An 18433-nucleotide genomic window follows, 5' to 3' on the forward strand; every position below is an offset into this window, starting at 1 on the left:
CAACACACACACAGGCTACAAATAAAAGATAAAGAGGACACATAAAGGTAAAAAAGTAAATATATAAAAATATAAAAAGTTTTTTTTAATTCTCTACCTCTCTTGATTTCCCAGAGTTTTGCAAATTCACCAAACAAATCTAACTTTTTTCTATACAGTTCCTTTAACTACCTTTAAGCGGCGCTGTTGTTCAAGCAACTGTGTACTGAAGGGTCTCTAACGGGAGGCAAGTTCACTACCTGCTACCAGAAGAGAAAAACAAACTGGGATCCTCACAGGGACTGACAAACACAGGGACTCTCAAAGGGATCTCTGTAAAGCAAGTTATCCATCCCAAAACAAAGACTCTAGGGGAAAAAAGGAAAGAATCTCCTCTCTGTAAGACTTCCCTCTTAAAGCAATAACTCGCCGAGTTTAGCACAGAGCCCCCTTTGTGGTCTGTGGATAAAAGCCATCAGACAACATCCTGTGACTGTCCCAGAGGAGTATGGTAAGCTGGCGAGGCTGGAAGAGGCTATAGAGGCCGGTAAAACAACATGGGGCAGAATGTGGTGTCTGATGGCGCTTTAAGAGCGTAATCACGTGCCTGCGATGATGTCTCACTGCCACTTCAGAATTAGGTTTTAGCGAATGTCTGTAGGTCATGTAATCGGTTATAAGATTAATCTGCTTAAAGATTTCCAACCGGATCCTCTTTCACAACAGGCAAGTGACAATGGGTCATTTATGTAAAATGAAGCTTTGTATGTCTATTTCTGATTGGATGAAAGACAATTCAGAGAGCTTGGTGGATTTACACACATACATGAGAGAACAATCCTCCTGCTTGTCTCAACATTCCTATGAAATTGTTCAAATGTTCAAATGCTTTACATTTACACAGCATTCATGAACGAGATCACATCAGGGTTGCCAACTCTCATGCATCTGGCGTGACACTCACGCTTTCAGCATCAATCTCACTCTGAAGTCCAAGTGTGAGTGTCACGCCAGATGCATGAGAGTTGGCAACCCTGCCACATGATTGTATTCACCTAATTACTCATACTAATGAACAGCGGTAATATTCATGATGTGACAAAACTCTGAACGAGTTGCTAATTCAAACACTCCTCTGAGTCTTTCGGTGCAGTGGAACTTTGTAAACAGAGCAGTCAGTGAAAGGGACAAACATGTCTGAGTGTACATGTGTGCGTAACCACTTTTACTCAATGCAGCTCTACTAATTTTGCTTTCCACCCAATTTCATATGCAAATTGGCAGTTTTGATTTCCAGTCAGTGCTGAGCGAGAAAATGAGAAGCAAAGAGAGATGAAGAGGGGGAGAGAGTGAGAGAGTGAGAGAGTTCTGTTCTGTGCACCTGAGCTCAGCCACTGGAACAAAAGACAGACTTGAAGAAAACTGACTGCGGCAATGGCAAATTTTCAATACTCAACTGCACAAAGCCGAGGGGAGATTTGTGGAGTGCTGTTTGAATGCTGAAAGCTTCTCCTGAAACAACAGAGACCTGCTCGGGTTTGCATTCTGGCTTAGCTCTACTGGATGCACTTTCTTAGAGAGAGAAAGAGAAAAAGGATTCCTAGAAGAAATGATTTTCTTAGTGAGAGTCCTCAAACAGACAGTGGGGTCAAGAGTCATTAGTGGCACAGATTAAAGGCAAGTCTGGCATCATTTACTCTTCCTCAAGTCATTCTAAACTAAATGTGATTTTTTTTTTTTTTTTTAAACAGATCCAGTTCATACAACTGGTTTAAAACAAACAAACAAAATTATTTCACAAACCTGCCCAATGCTTGAGTCTAGTCTCAGTGGTTTTTAAGTGAACATCTCAATGGAGTGAATATTAACTCGACTTTCACTGTATGGACAAAAAATAAAGATATTAAAATAATAATACAAAAAATAAATAAAAAACACTTATCAAAGATAATTCTTAGACATTACTTAAAATATTTTTCACTGAAGAAAGAAACTCATCATACAGCTTTGGGACAACATGAGGGTGAGTAAATGTTAACAGAATTTCCTTCTTTTTTTCCGGTGAACTATTCCTTTAAAATTACATTTTGTCCTCACACAAAGACTTGCAAGTCCTGAAATATAGCATTTGACTCTGATCACTATGAACTGTCATTGAAAAATACATTATTTTGCATACGGATTAAACTAAGTGTAAATAAATAAAGATTTGTGGGAACTATCCCTTTAGAAAGCCCCTCTGCCAACAGGCAAGCTTGTGACATCACACATATACAGAAAAGATTCCCCCGACTCTCTTTCTCTCCAAATGTGGAATACGGAAATATTCTCCCACACAAATCAAACACTTTGAATAGACATTAAGCGTCTATTATGTCTGTGTGATAGTGTGAAGGTTCAGAGGCCAGGGAAGAGACTCCCTTTTCAAGTGAGACAAAGGAAATGTGTGTTTGTCTGTGCCTGTGTGTGTGTGAGAGAGAGCTGACCCTTCTCTAAATCCAGGTCTCACACAGGTAATTTGTCAGGAGCATGCTTGAGGTGAAAGCACTGTTATTAAGTCCCTCCTGCCTGTCATAATGGCTCAACTCAGACTAAAGAACAGCCCACACATCAAACACCTACACCAGGGACGAGGACCCATGAAAACACTGAAGACAAAATGAAAAAATGGATAACAATGCTCACACTGTGTGCATGATCACAGCTTTGTGCTTGGGGCTACTAGGTTACATTTGTTTTTCATTTTTTGTTTTATGTTTTGCTCTGTAGGTGCACTTCTTGGCAGAAATTATACAGTTTCCTGCACTGTAGGGTCTCGGCTCTCTGACTATGACCTAAGGAAGGCGTAATTATGTGCACCTTGACTGCTGGCAGAAAAATAGCAAAACACATCCTTAAAAACATGTTGTGGCTAAGTAATACAGTTAAAGTGATGTTAATATGTGGGATTGTAGGGGTGATCATGTGATGAAGTGATACATTTTCTTACACCATGTCCTGTCCAAGAAAGATGCAACACGTTTCCAGCAACAAGTGCTTTATTCACCCTGAAAGACAGACTACTGTGTGACATGACACAATCTCAGCCAATCAGAAGATATTCAATGGTCCATGATCTAGGCTAGAAATTAAGACTTTTCATCATGATACAATCTGACATCTACTCTCTTAGCCAGAGATACAATATTTGCTGAGAGCTCAAAACATAACATGATATAATTTAATAAGATTCAATGAGATGCAACAAGATAAGAAATTATAATATTCAAGAAAGTCTCAGTATATTTTTATAACAATTCTTCTAGTTGTCTCTTCAAGAGGTTTTTCCCTTAAGACACTACATGTAGATGTGGCTAACATGATCTATGTAAATTTTTACAATTATGCTTGATCAGTGCACTGATCCATATCAATGTATCGGTAAATCCATAATTGTTTATTTTGCGGGCAGTGTGGGGGGCTGGGGTGTGGTTTGTTGGTGGTAAAACTAATGCTCAAAGTGCCCAAAGCAGCGCAATCTCAAATATCAAAACTCAAAATATATAATTTCCATACCTAATATACATATTTTACAGTCACTGTTAAGCATATTTATCATAAACACAGCTAAAAAGCTTCCTATCAGTGGGCAATTCAATACAAGCGTTTCAGTCAAACGTAACTTATGCAACATTTCAAACCTTTCACTCAAGGGGGAAAACCAAGCCATGGCAACAGTTTAAGAGTAGTCCAATTCCATAGAAACTTGACAACCCTGCATCCAACACGAGCTGCAGGAGTCAGATTTGACTGATCACGGGTTGAGAGGAGAGATGGCTGACAGACTATGCTGAAGGATTTACTGCTCAACCGATCCTGAGCTCATTGACATACTGTATAGCTGATCTCTCTTTACACAGAGGGCATGTGATCACAAAATCCAAAGTGAACAGCAAGCACTCATTGAAAAGAGATTATAATCTCCTCATATAAGAAACCATGTGATCAACAATGTCCTGTCACGGTCACAGGTGGTGAATGAAAAAAAAAAAAAATTACACTGAGATGGTTTTATCTCTTGTTGCATTCATATTGTGTAAGTCTAATTTCGACATGCAGTTTACATCTGATGCATATGGGACACAAAAGTGGAAACACTTTAGGAAGTCATCATTGGATTGGTTGAATTATACAGGATTTCCGGGAGACATGGGTGTGTCGCGTTCTTTAACGTTCCGCCTGGAAACAAAGATACCGTGGCGCCAAACTCCCTCACGAAAGAAGAAAGCCGTAGTGTTTACAACTGTGATGACGAGTGCTTATCAGAGTCAGCTAAACAATGGAGTTCCAAAAGTATGAAAATATTTAAAGATCATGGCATAGAATCTTTAAAATACGTGTGAGAGTTCTACACACCGGTCTGTTATTGGGGTGACATTTCCATGGCCCGAAATGTGACGCTAAACTGAATGAAATGTGACTGGTTGTTTGATATGTCGGTCAAATGGCCTCATGGGTGGGCCTTGGCCAATGAAAGCTGTCATGGCTAGGCGAGACTAGTTGAAGTGTAACCTAAATGTAATTGGTCAACTCGGTGTTGTTTTGATCAAATGAATTGCATTTGTGCTGAAAAACAAGGGTTCTAACTGATGTAGTCAGAACCTAGTTTACAGGACTAGGTTCTTTGGAATCCTCTCAAGGACTTCTGCATTCCGACTGGTTGCCGCACAACCACGTCATAGCTCATTACCATAAAGTTGACCTGACTTCAACTCTCCTCGACGCCCTCACCTTCAAAAGACGTGCTGCACCACTGCTTGCCACCGGCTCAAATTGAAAATGAATGACTTCTGGCAACATTGACACTCAACAGCGGCAGTGTGAATGCACGGCCACTCTTTAGCTCTGCCCACGGTGCGCCTCCAGGAGTTCGGCTGTTTTCGGAGAGATTTGTAAAGCTATATATTTATTTTCTAAATATGATAAAACTAAAGACTTTTTGGAGATATGAAGGATGCAGTACTACTCTAGAGGTACTCAAGATTAATATGAGATTGGGCGAAATTGTGTGTGTTAGGTCCCCTTTAATTTCAGGCTATCCACTCATACTGTAGTCAAATTATACAGACATCTAAAAGAAAAGTAGTTCCTGAAAAATGCTTCTTGAAAAAAAAAAAAAAACATGTGTAATTCTAAAGTGAATAATTCAAAATAATTCATATTTTAGCTGTGGGAACAGTTTGTCAAAAAGATGATCAATCAAATATTGATATACTTTAGCCTTCAAACTCTTAATTAGTCAGCAATATATTGGAGCCTTGGTTTACTGTGATGGGAAACAATCTGATTAGGCTCAATCACATTTACTGTACTTATTTGTTTGCTAATAAAATATGCTAAATAAAGTCATGTTTAGATGTGTGTTTCCACAACTGTAATAAAAATATATAACTAATGATATAGATGTGTTCCTGGAGACAAATTTGAAATAATCTAAACTTAGCTGAACTGTGACAGTCCTCGAAAGGAACTCATTTAGATCCCTTCCCCAAAAGATTATTAGAGATTAGATTGAATTGGGGCATTTGGAAATTGCTGAATTATGTAGGTAGATTAATTAATGCCAATGATATATGCCTTTCAGATTCAATACTGGAATCAATCAGTTCTACTACATTAATAAGCACAGACAAAAAAAGCCAGAATCTACATTAAAAGGGATGATGCAGTGATTCCCCCATTCTCATAAACACACAAGACTCAAAAAAAAAAACTAAAAAAAAAATTCTAATTATTTTGGGAAATATGTTAAAATGTATTTGTCAAACAATGATTAAATACACTTTAATATGTATTAAATACGGTTGAGAGAGTGCTACACTACAGAGCCCTGCACTACAGAGACTTACTTTTTTATGTCATGTGCGGTGCCCCATACTACACTGTTATTGGTAACTGAAAGCATAATCAAATTATCAAAATTAATACACAAAGATCTTCTTTCTGCTGAGTTCTGCAAACATGAATTTCATGTAAACCTGCAACTTTAAAACTCTGTTATAAAAAGCAGAAATGAGCAATCACATAATCTGTATGACCTAATGAACCTATGTCGATCAAATAACAGTAGGAAGGACCCAATGTGAAAATTTCTCCATATGTAGTCACCAATTCCAAACAGTCTGTTTGGGTGAAAACAGCACAGATTCTCCACAGGGAAAGCTTAATCTCCTTCCCCGTCTCAGCAGGGGCTCTCTGATTCTGACTCCATTGAGATCTGAGTGAGTAATCTCAGCACACCACTTTAAACGTGCAAAAAGCGCCATCTGTGCATTTGTCTCCGTTATGATAACAACATTACAGCAGATTTGATGGGAGGATTTTAAAACAGCAGTTCATATAAAAGCTGCTACTCTAAGCAGTCACTGTTCAAATTTAATAGAAAGGATTGGTCCTTCAAGGGTCCATTTAAAAATAATTTTAGAATAATTTTACACATATAACTTAAAAATTAATTAATGTACCTATCGTAACAGCATAATTTGTCAAATGAACATCTGTAAAAAATAAATAAATAAATTAATTAATAAATAAATAATAACAATAATAATTAAATAAAATTATTATTACGAATTCGTACGACCACACTTTGTTGCCAAATCGTACGTATTTTACGAGTTGCACAATTCGTATGAATTAACCCCGCCCCTAACCCTAACCATCACTGGGGTTTAGACAAATCATATGGGAATTGTAAGGAAGTTAATGATAGTGTTGTGATTCCATTTACAAGTCAAGTTACTCAGTGGTTCCTTTCAGAATATTTGAAGAAGAAAAAAATCTGCAATTCTTCTGCCAATAGTTGTCTCATTTCAAAAACAATGAACAAAAAATAAACTAACATTATTTGTGTGTGGTAACATCATTCATTAAATAATGAACTATATATATACTATATATATAGTTAATTAAATAACATTAGCTAACATTAATGATCTGTAGTTCATTAAATTAAATTAACTGATAAATTGTTCCAGCTGATTTTTTTAGTAACACTTTACAATAAGGTCTAATTTGTTAACATTATTTAATGTTATTAACCAACACTGAAATTAACATTAACTTAAATGAATAAATACAGCATTGTTCATTCCCAGTGAACTTCTGTAGTTAACAAACAATAACTCAAACACTAAAAACCCGCACCCTCATAATAGTTATTAACTCAAGTATTGTAATTCTCTGTTTATTTGTGCTTGTGATTCACTAAGAGAAGAACCATCTCATGCAAATTTTTCTCTTAGCAGCTGGACTTCACTGGTCACGCTGTATGTTTCATAGTTGAAAATCATTCAGTTCCAGTAAAAATCTGCTTTTGGTTCCGAGTCCTATCATACACACTGAGAGCTCAGTTAGAGATATGTAGTCAGAGATTATGAATTTGCCCTTTAGCTGACAATTTTCATCATCTGCTACATTAATTACAGCAACAGTACTCCTGGAGCACCAAGAGGCTAAGTGTCATTTGCTCAAGGGCACAGCTATAAGAGAACAGGGCTACTTGATTGCAAAAGGTCAACCCTACATGAGACTAGCCCTCTGTGACCATTCACCTACTATCAAAACTACTGCTAGGATTTAGGTGAACATAAAACATTGCAGTGAATGAGGTCTAGTTACATTATTAACCTCATGCTGTACTACACAATTTTCATCATGAAAAGTTTTACACCTTTTTTCTGTGCTGTGCAGATCTCAGAGGCATTAAGCAAATAGTTTAAGACCAGACTCTGTATGTCTTGGCAGAAACGCACACTAGCTAATATATTTTTGGACGGGGCTGTGCATGCTCAAACCTTTCAGCATGTCTGATTGATTATCATACATGCAGGGCCTCTCTCCTCTGAAGAATTGTGGGGTTTAAAAAGCAAACACAAACTTCGCCAGTAATATCCCTAGCACTCACTGCGGGTGAAATCAAACGGCTGCACATTCACAGGTACAGGTCTGAATAGCTGCACTTGTACTGTCATCATCCATTAAGCATTGTGCCACATGGGTAACTGCCATTTCAATTTGTTTGTCTGACACAGATATGTCTCAAATGGAGAAAATGGCTTTGGATACAGATGCTTAATTCAGGCCTACAAAAAAAAAAAAAAAAAAAAAAATATATGCATCCCGGTGATAAAATGGTTGCTGTTATTTGACTGATGATTCATGGATAAATGTGGCAGTTATTTTTGAGGCCACAGACTTGTGTAGTCATGGTCAAATTTAAATCCTGATGGCTGCACATAGCGTATAGGGATAACACTGGGGTGGTAGAAAGAGAAAGAGAGAGAGAGAGAGAGAGAGAGAGAGAGAAGAGGAGTAAATAGTAGTTGGGGTAAATGAAAGGTTGACCGTTCACTCTGCCCAAAATGAAATAGAATACTGTTTGCTTTATGTATCAGCAAATCTCTATTTGAAAAAAAAAAAAAAAAAAGCTTTTCCATTTCATTTAGCTTTTATTGGACCATCATGTTAAACCCTGAGAATGGCAAGATTATTTTGCCGTATTCCACTTCCAGACAGGACAATAATGAAAACAGAGAGGTCTAAGAGAGATTTGGATGGAATGGAGGCAGAAAGCAAGAGGAAATGGGACTATTTCTTTATGTTGTGTAATGACTTAAGACTGTCATGGGGAAAGGATGTACAAACAGTCAGCAGATGTAACCCCAAAACAGACCAACTATACAATTAAGCAGAATTTTCTTTAATGATATCTCTGCTTTCTGACTTTATTATTAAAAAGTAATAATAATAACACAAAGAAAAATTCCTTTGACTCAATGAAATATACAGTATGCTTCCTATTTCTTTCTTGATTTAATACAGTGTTAAACCAGCTAGTAATAGACCAATGTTAATACTATAAAATATATTTTTACCAACACTAACACTAATGAGCATTATTATAATTGCACCCTCGCTATATCATTTCCTCCGCAGTTTTTTGGTTCTAATTTTTAAGCAGGAGGCCAAGTGTTGACAAAAATGAAGAGTCGAGTTCAGAGCTCCTCTAAAAAAGATAGTGAGGAGAGGATGCACTTGAATGATTCACCCTGAGAGAGGAGGAAGCTGTGTTGGACTGTGGGCAGAATGGCAGTCCAAGACACACACTCAAAATAAGAGACGATGCTAAAATTTAAACTAATGTGAGCAATGCTAACCAAACAAGATCATCCAAACATGACTGCAGTTGTAGCTCTGCAATATTGGGCGATAAAGACCCTCCTTTCCGTGCCAAAGGTTCAACCCATTAACTCTGAAAACTGATCTAGTGTCAAAGGCCAGGTTACCCTGGTTACCATGTGGTCTCCATGGAGACCGCTGTTCCCAGGCACTCCTCACCAGTCGAGTGAGTAGGAGACAAACCAATTCAAACCTTCTTGCTGTTTTGAAGCAGAGGAATAGGTGGAATAATTACCTATTGTGTCAATAATGGGGAACTGAGCTCATGTGGAAACATCATTATTCAAACTCTCTCTCTCCCCACTCATTCATTCTCACCTGCCTTATTTATTCTTAATGTCTGAGGGTGTGAAGGGAAAGATGGCAAATGTTCTTGTATTTTCCCAGCTGTAGTGAACAGCTGTAAATGGATTACCGGATGTCAATAGAAACAAGGTAGAGGAACTTTTGCCAGTGTCTGCAAGGGGTGACAGAGAGGACGAGAGAAGCTGAGTTAGACACACAAGCAGATACAGAGAAAGAATGACAAGATCATTTCCCCCCACACATGTGGATATTAGGATGTTACGTTCAATCGCGAAGTGCAGACATGATGTTGTTAATGTAAGTCAATTACATCAAGAGTTTTGCTTTGGCTTTTATAACAATCTATTAGTTGTATGAATCCCAAAGTGCTGTTATTTTATGGCAGATGTATGGATCCATCTGAAAATAAAACTGGATAATTTATTTAATTAACAAGAAAACATGAATATTTAGTAAAATCCAGTCCATCTGTAAAATGAATTAACTTTCCGTGCATATTAACTGACACATTTAAATCTCAGATATTTCATTTAAAACACTGAAATCAGTGAACATTAGCATTTGCTACATAAAAAAGTTATAAATAAATGCATAAGAGACAAAAGACAAATGCTCATAATAGGTCAAATGCACAAATCATTTTTTATTACTCCTCCTTATATATAGATATGACAGCTCTTTAATTTTTGAGAGAACAATCACTTTAAGGATCACACTGTTCTGTGACATGCACTTTTACAACAAGACGGTGGTTTGACAATCGCACAGAGCTTATGACATGATGAAAATAGCCCGCGATAGGGTGATGGCTTCTGTCAACAGTGTGACAGTGAAAACACCTATTACCCAGCACATCATGAGCAGACAACCGAGCAAGAACGAAGCAGTTTACTCTCTATTTGACAGAGAAAGATTGGGATATAAATAGCGCCCCTGAGGATACAAACATAACAGCATTACTCAAGAACTAAGTGTTAAACCACTAGCGATAATGTACTATGGAATTGGTTTGGCTTCCAACAGAAAAATCAAAATGCAAACAGAGATAAAAATTTGCATGCAGCAACAATTCATTTCTGTTAATGTCGGTGCATGTCATCTTTGGTTTGCTTCACTAACAATAATATGCAGTGAACCACAACACCAATGTAGATCTGACAGAAGAGAGCTGGGAATTAATCAGTCAAGGTGATGGTGTTGAGGCTGCGAGTGAAGCTACTGTATGTTTGCATTAATTTGCATATTATTTGAAGGGGTCTGCATTGAGTACCAATAAAAGCATTAACATCTTTGTTTAACTTTATCAACAACAGGCTTCTGTCTGATGTTGATGCAAATTTAATTTATCTTAGTTTCTTTAAACCTCCACTTTCTCAGTCCACTTATGCTGCACATCAACTGTCATGGCCTGTAAATGCAGACCAGAAAATGTCATGCAAGTTCATGCTGCATTCATTCAGATGATTAATTAGGCTGACAAGAGCCTAAAGGCTTGGGTTACCAGATGTCCCGGTTTACTCAGGACAGTCCCAGTTTTATGAGATGTGTCCCAGTGTCTTGACAGTTTAGTAAAAAAAAAAGTAATATGTCAAATTTTAGGAGACTGAGAGAGAAATACAAACCTCACAGAAACATCCTGCATTTTCGTTTTTCATTAAGATATAATTTTACTGATTTCTGGTATACATTATGATTGCAGAAATCTGACTCAGCAAAATTATAGCCAAAATCATAGTGTACACTGTTCTTAAGCTGGAGATACTTTTTTACACACACACGCATGCATGCACACACACACACACACACACACACACACACAAACACAATGTGGAAATGAGTTAAGAATAAGAACTTGTTATTTGCCACCAGTGGTCTTCCACAATGCTTTTCCTATCAGACTTTCTTTCACATGCTCTCTTTGTATCTACCTCTTGCTTTTCTCTTCTTTATTTCTCTCCTTTTTTTGCACCATAGCATTAAAAACCCACTGTGAAAATGACAGTGCTTGGCAGGGCAGCAGCAAGGGGTGCACATGAAAATAAACACACATATGCACACACACATTTTCCTGTATGATGCTTCTCTTCCAACATCTTTCAGAGTGATTACTGTTCTGATTTCCCATTGAGAAAATGAGATGGGGTTATCAGGAGATCAGTAAGAAGAGCCCAGAATAGCTCAGGGATCTAGGGGAAGGGTCCTCACGGCGAAAACTCTGTGTGTGTGTGTGTTTGAGCATTTCAACATGCACAAAAAAAAACAAAAAAAACAAAAACAATGCAAGGCTGATGCAAAACAGGAATTCTTAAGGCACTACAATAATATATTGTTGGATTACAGAATTGTTTTGAGGTCAATCACACGTCAGTCACATCATGTTCAGTGAGTGTGTATGAATGATTCACTTTCTTTTTCTTTTTCTTTTTCTCTCTTCTGCCAGCCAATCTTGAAAAGCGGCCCACTGGAGGCCCAGTGTTGTTCTGCTCTTTTCATAATCATAATTGCCTCATTCATCCTTTTGTTCATTATTGATTTCCAGAATAGTACAGTCCTGCATTGCCCGGGACCATATCGGGCAATGCTATTTGGAAAAATCCTGATTGTTCCGCAAAAAGGACAAAATGCACCAGTCACAAACAGAGACAAATACACAGCCCAAAGCACACATACCCAAACTTGCATGTACAAACACAAAAACGTGGTCACTTGAATATGTACTACACAAAAAGGCACACTTTCCCATAAAAAACATCTCGTACACAGATAGCAGTAAGGCAGAATTTGTGTTGTACCATGCAAATACTTGAATGTAGTTTCCTAGGCCAAACAAATTGAGTAATACTCAAAGAGAAAGGTGCATTTCAGTAAATTAGAATGTTGTGGAAAAGTTCATTTATTTTAGTAACTCAACTCAAATTGTAAAAACTTGTGTATTAAATAAATTAATTGCACACAGACTGAAGTAGTTTAAGTCTTTGGTTCTTTTAATTGTGATGATTTTGGCTCACATTTAACAAAAAAACAAAAAAAAAACAATTAAATATCTCAACAAATAAGAATATGGTGACATGGCAATCAGCAAATCAACTCAAAACACCTGCAAAGGTTTCCTGAGCCTTCAGAATGGCCTCTCAGTTTGGTTCAATGAAGATTGCTGACCTGACAGTTGTCCAGAAGACAAACATTGACACCCTTCAGAGGGAGGGTAAGCCACAAACATTCATTGCCAAGGAAGCTGGCTGTTAACATAAAAGGCATGTTAACAGAAAGTTGAGTGGAAGGAAAAAGATGCACAACCACCCGAGAGAACTGCAGTGTTATGAGGATTTTCAAGCAAAATTGATTCAAGAATTTGAGTGAACTTCACAAGGAATGGACTGAGGCTGGGGTCAAGGCATCAAGAGCCACCACTCACAGACGTGTCAAAGAATTTGCCGAACCACAGACAATGTCAAAGGCGTCTTACCTGGGCTAAGGAGAAGAACTAAACTGTTGCCCAGTGGTCCAATGTCATCTTGTCAGATGAAATCAAGTTTTGTATTTCATTTGGAAACCAAGGTCCTAGAGTCTGGAGGTAGAATAGAGAAGCTCATAGCTCAAGTTGCTTGAAGTCCAGTGTTAAGTTTCCACAGTCTGTGATGATTTGGGGTGCAATGTCATCTGCTGGTGTTGGTCCACTCTGTTTTTTGAAAACCAAAGTCACTGCACCCGTTTACCAATAAATATTGGAGGACTTCATGCTTCCTTTTGCTGACCAGCTTTTTGAAGATACTGATTTAATTTTCCAGCAGGATTTGGCACCTGCCCACATTGCTAAAAGCACCAAAAGGTGGTTAAATGACCATGGTGTTGGTGTCCTTGACTGGCCAGCAAACTGACCAGACCTGAACCCCATAGAGAATCTATGGAGTACTGTCAAAAGGAAAATGGGAAACAAGAGACCAAAAAAATGCAGATGAGCTGAAGGCCATTGTCAAGAAACCTGGGCTTCCAGACTAGAGCTGAAGATCTTTGTCATAACGTACATTGTCATTGTCTTAATTTCTATCATCTTACGCGGGCTCGGGCCGGGCTCGGGCTTGCGCTCCGGTTTGCGAGGTAAACGAGCGGTCATGTGATGTGTTTCGATTAGCGCGAGAAAGATGCGAAAATGAATGCTGAGCAGGTGTAACGGAGGCTTGCCTCTGGTGATTACGTTTTGGTTGCACCAGCAACTAAAGCAAACTCTGAGGTGTGGAAAAGTTTTAACCATGCTTATAATGAGAATAATGAGTGAATAATGACGCACCATCAGTGAGCGCAGGAACGCGCTGAAGACATCTACAGTGGATTCAATCATTTTACTCCACAAAAACATGTAGACCTAGCCTAACCTCTGTGAGTAAAGGTTTTTCAAATGATAACTAAATATTCATTGAGTCTTAAATGCATAATGTTGACAGAGTATTTACGCTAATGTTGGCATTATTCTTTTATTAAATAAAGCAAATCCGGCGGAGCCTTTATCTTAATTTCGTTATTGCCAAATACCCATCTTAATTTAAAATTTATCTTAATTTAATTTTTTTTAAATGACTCGTTTTTATTGGTGCGTTGGTCTATTTATAAGTTAAATGAGCCTATGTCTAGAATGCTGAGATGTTACGATGTGACACAGGACTTATTTTATTTCTTTATTCCAACTTCCAAGTGGTCTAGTCTACGTTAGTTATGAGTAAATTATGTTAAAACATTAATAAATTGCTCATTGTTGGCAAAAGGCAAAAGAGCTGTGTGCGTGCGCACATTTGAATAATGTCGGGCTGTAAACGGGTTCGGGCTTTAAAAAAGCTGTCAATCAAAATGTACTTGTCGGGCTCGGGCCGAAACCTGTCGGGCTCGGGTCCTGGCGGGCCTAACTTTCAAGGCCCGATTACAGCTCTATTCCAGACCACCTCAGCGGCGCCACAAACTGATCACCTCCACACCACACAGAATTGAGGCAGTAATTAAAGCTGAAGGAGCACCTACCAAGTATTGAATACATGTACAGTAAATGAACATAATTACTAAAAATGTTTTTTAATTGGTCTTATGAAGTATTCTAATTTGTTGAGGTGTATTGGTGGGATTTTGTTAAATGTGCACCAAAATCATCACGATTAAAAGAACCAAAGACTTAAACTACTGTGTGGACTGAATTTATTTAATACACAAGTTTTACAATTTGAGTTGAATTACTGAAATAAATTAACTTTTTCCACAACATTCTAATTTATTCAGATGCACCTGTATTTATAGAATAAAGGGTTAACTATAAATAACACTGGACTCTAATAGTTGTCCCCTCCTTCCTTGACCCTTTGGCCAAGGGTGTCTGTCAAGGTAATTCAGTATTAATGCCTGCTGGAGTTGCACATATGTTTTGCCAAATTAAATGTGAATGAAAGTGCCAGCATCACTGTTTATCTGTACATCTTCTTAATCCCTCGTCCTCACTGTTGCATGTAATCAATGTCTGAAAAAGGGGAGGGGGAATATAAAGGTTTCTTAAAAGTTTACACAATGCTCTCTTGAAGGTTGGCCTGGTGCTGTTTTTTTTTTTTTTTTCTTGATAAGTATATTTGTGCAGACTGACATTTTTCTGTTTCATTTTATAGTTTAGAGCAGCAGTACATATTGTTTTTGCAATTAAGAAGTAAAAAATCACACCAATTTCTTCTCTATCTTGGAGCACTTGTAGCTGCTATGTGGCTTATTATTAAAGAGACACAGGTCGAAATCACTAATGGCGAGCCTAAACGCTCAAGTGAGCTAATGCAAACTACCTCTTTGTTATAACAGACCTTTAATCTTCCAGAGACATTAGCCATTATAAACACTGACTGAAGCCCAATGAGGCATCTACTAGGTGTTGTGAAACCTATTTCAGTAATGTCCTTCATGGCCTGTAGATCTTTAATGAGGGCTGGCAGACCGAACTTCTTAATAAATGGGTCAGACACAGTCAGCAAATACATTTATGTACAGTACATCAAAACACTACACATCATCACTTCTCTTCACATCTATAAAACACGCAAAATTGTTCATTTTTACTAGGTAGACAGGTAGACACACACAGGATGTGTTCTGATTGTCTAAAGAAGGTGCTTGTATGAAAGACTCCATCACCTATTGTCGTAGTCTGGATTGTGACATATTGAATTAGATTTTCAGAGAAATACCACATCAGGAATAAGAGGATTGGATGCATGGCGAGAGATTCAGAGCTTTGATGTGGTGTGATGCAAGTGCGTGTCATGTATCACATTAGATCGAGTCCCACCTTTATATGTGCAAGTTAGTGCATTTATGTGTCTTAGTCGTAAGGCTTTTATAGATGGACCATCTTAACTGAAATATTTAGACTGTTAAGGAGATGATCTTTTAAAGCACCTCAGCACTTCTTTTAACACCATATACCTTTTTCAACTCTTCTCTTTTCTACAGTTTGCTAATGGATTTTAAATGAGCAGATTAAAAAAAATGCACACAAGTGAGAGGATTTATAGGGAAAATGCAACTTTCGTGTCCCCGTCTCTTCGACCATTACATGAACTACTCATAAGCTAAAAATATATACGTGCATGGTTAACAGTTTCTCATAGTGAAAATGTACAACTGCTCATAAATGACCCAATACAAGGGTCAAACTAAGAACGTCTACAGAAGGAGTAAAGAGATATTCAGAGTTACAGTGCTCTACGTTTATTTGGTTTACTTAAAACAGATCGCTAATAACTACTTTCAAATGACTAACATCATTATCAAAATTCTGATTGCACAGCAAATAAAACTATGCTTCTTTAAACAGCAGATATTATGAATGACCATGACCCTGATACCGAAAACCAAGCAGGTGCAAGAAAGACACTTGTTGGTGCCACTGAATGGATTTCATTTATTAGACAATAGAGCAGATATACAGATTGTTGAGCCCTGTTTAACAGTTTTGACTTGGAAAAGTTCAGTGGAGAAGAAGAAATAAAATGAAAGAAAAATCAGCGGTGACATGGCTTTTATAATGAGTTGTTTTTCAGGTCGGCAGAGGCTGTCATGCAGTTTGAATAGGCTAATTAAGATGGTGACAGAGGATTGATGAAACACATTTAAACTCACTAAAACACAGTAAAGTCTGGCACAGTGAACCACACCACCATAACACACATCTTTCCAATCTTAACTAAGCAGCATACAGCTCCAGTCTGAGCACTTCTCTGACTACAAATGAAAATGCTTAAACTGGTAATAATGAAATATTTTCTATTATGTTTAGGCTTGACAGGCTTATTCTTATGACAAAATTTGCTCTTATTAAAGTCAAAGCATGACTCAGCTCTCTAGAGGCTTATTAAACTTGACTGAGTCATGTTCATAACTTATATGAAACGAAGACATGAGGAAAGAAAAACAAGACTTTGTTAGTTTTCAGCGAAGGTTTTTCATGTGCTTCACAAAGTAAAGTTCAGATGGTTAGCTTGGATCTGGAGCCAAACTGAATTATTGCAAATTTCATAATGCCCATACAGTATATTTCTATATTTCCTCTGCTCTACACACGTATGATAGCCAGTGTAAATTTTTTACAGTATTTTATTTTTATTTTTGTCTTTTGATTATTATATCCTTTAAAATTAGCCAAGTCATGTCATATTTTCATTAATTTCATTACTTTTTTCCTAAGATTAAATCTAAATTTGGTGGAAAATATTACTTCAGCTTATGTGTAAAAGCAGATATAATATAATGTATCAACATTTATTAAAAACAATCACAAAAAAAAATATGCATATTTTTTTGTGTCTTCATTAATGTTTTTAAAACATTTTTTTTTGATAAGTCTGTCATAAACATGTAACTTTTGAGATAATAAATAATGTTAGAAGTAAAACATGTTAAATTTGTAAAAATATTTTAGTCCACTTCCAAGCCAACAACATAGCCTTTTTCATGAAAATATAAATTTACCACAGTAATTAAAGAGAAAGTTTATGCCTCATTTATCCCGACCACTTAATATATGCAGAAACAATGGTGAAAAGCCCAAACCATCAATCTTTTTACAAAACAAACATGTCTAGCCATTTCTGGTGAGAGATTTGGTACAAATAATAAATGAGTGCAGATAAGCACTTATCTCTGTTTTTAATTTATCGTCTCAGTCTCCCAGCCCCATCCTTCACAAACCTTCCAAATAATCCCACCTTTGTCCCTTTCTTCCCTCCTTCCCACTTCTGCAACATCCTCCTCCTTTTGTATTGGAGGCATAAGCCACAGCTCACTCGCTCTCGCTCATACACACAACTACATCCTGAAATGCTGGTTTATGCACCAGCGCGTAGCATTGTTATGGAAAACATCCACATAGTTGTGTCCAAGCACACGTGTGGTCTGTCTTATTTCTTCTGGTGGGGCGTCTCATGCTGCATACTGATACTCTCTGTTATGCACATTCCCTATGTGTAGTTTCTTGGTCATTAAGACAGCAGCATATGCATAATGCATGAGAAGCATGTTTTGCCCGACTATGGCAGGTGCGGTAGTATTGTGGTGTACAGCAGGAAGGATGCTATGGCATGTTATGACAGGTCACAGGGTGTCATTGTAAGCTGTACCTCGCTCAGGTCAGGTACAGAGCACAGTGTGGTGCCAACAGGAATCAGATGCTACAAATAACAAAAACGACATACTAATTTGATTGTCATATGAATGTGTTAATATGAATAATCAGGTACATATTCATGTAGATGCACGTGATTTTGGTGTTTATCCAGTCCAATATAAAATGAGTAATAATTCATGTTGCATGACACTCTTATTCATCTGGAGTGGGAGCTGTTGAACTAATGTGTGCTTGAGTCCTGACTGAGCCCAGAGCCAGATAAACAACAGTCAAGGTCAGGCTAGG

The 18433-nt window shown here is 37.5% G+C and overlaps 1 protein-coding gene across 2 annotated transcripts in view; it reads right to left on the reverse strand.

Moving 5' to 3' along the window:
• Window positions 1-18433, reverse strand: part of LOC128016782 (VPS10 domain-containing receptor SorCS2) — a 165968-nt gene that overhangs the window by 38895 nt on the left and 108640 nt on the right. The gene's annotated exons all lie outside the window — the stretch shown is intronic.

The sequence above is a fragment of the Carassius gibelio genome, chromosome A7 (assembly GCF_023724105.1).
Source record: "Carassius gibelio isolate Cgi1373 ecotype wild population from Czech Republic chromosome A7, carGib1.2-hapl.c, whole genome shotgun sequence".
In the NCBI taxonomy this organism is placed as follows: domain Eukaryota; kingdom Metazoa; phylum Chordata; class Actinopteri; order Cypriniformes; family Cyprinidae; genus Carassius; species Carassius gibelio.